This window comes from Mus caroli, chromosome 16 (assembly GCF_900094665.2).
Source record: "Mus caroli chromosome 16, CAROLI_EIJ_v1.1, whole genome shotgun sequence".
Classification (NCBI taxonomy): Eukaryota; Metazoa; Chordata; class Mammalia; order Rodentia; family Muridae; genus Mus; species Mus caroli.
In genome coordinates, this window is record NC_034585.1 from 35,474,547 (window position 1) to 35,475,566 (window position 1,020).

The 1,020-nt window shown below is 46.2% G+C and overlaps 1 protein-coding gene across 2 annotated transcripts in view; it reads right to left on the minus strand.

The window, feature by feature from the left end:
• Positions 1–1,020, minus strand: part of Pla1a (phospholipase A1 member A) — a 34,827-nt gene that overhangs the window by 6,578 nt on the left and 27,229 nt on the right. The window lies entirely within an intron of this gene.

The following is a 1,020-nucleotide window of genomic DNA, read 5'->3' on the forward strand; positions in this document are numbered from 1 at the left end:
TCTTCCTCCTCTTCTTCCTCTTCCTCCTCTTCTTCCTCCTCCTCCTCCTCCTTCTTCTACTTTGGTTTTTTGGTTTTTGGGGTTTTTTTTGTTTGTTTGTTTGCTTTTTTCAAGACAGGGTTTCTCTGTGTAGCCCTGGCTGTCCTGGAACTCACTCTGTAGACCAGGCTGGCCTTGAGCTCGGAAATCCGCCTGCCTCTGCCTCCCAAGTGCTGGGATTAAAGGCGTTTGCCACCACTGCTCGGCTGTGAAGCCTTCTTTCTAAGGGAAGGAAATAATTAGGTACTGGGTTTTGAGTCACCACGCCTGTGACTTCCTCTCTCCTATTTTATCCTCAGAGTTGAATCTTGCATCTAAGCGCTGCCATTGTTCCCATGCTCCACAGGAGGAGATTGGGTTTCAGAAAGGCAAAGCAACCTGCTCTTAATCTTCCAGTTGCTTCTCAGCTTGAAGATAGAGAAGCTGAGATTCAAAGTCAGGTCTGTCCAAACTCTGAGCACCAAATCACATTACACTGGGGACTTTCCAGTTAATGGAAGGCAGTAGCCACAAAATAACTCTACTAAAGCCACATAAGCAAGTGAGAAAATCAGCTCAAATTAAAGTGACTGTATAATTTATCATCCAAGTTAGCACATAGTTTTGCCCTGCGTGCACCATAGAGCAGACACCAACCAGGAAATACAGTCATTCTCCTGGAGTTGTAAAGACCATGGGAAGGGCACTGGCTTAGCGGTTAAGGTATTTCATGGATCTCAAGACTAATTTTTATTTGTGTTTTGCATCTTTTGTAATCATTGGCATCTTAGCTTCAAAGGGACGTTGGGAGAAGTATCCATGAACAGCTGGATTGTGACTACAAAGGAGAAGGTGGTAGAGGTCATGAATTCCTCAAGGATTCTGACCTAGGAGGCTCGGCTAGGGTGGAGGTGTGTGGTGTGGGTACCAGGAGGAGAAAGAGTGTGAAGAATGACGTGAGTCACGGGTACCCCTGAGAGAAGCTGCTTAGGGCACACACTC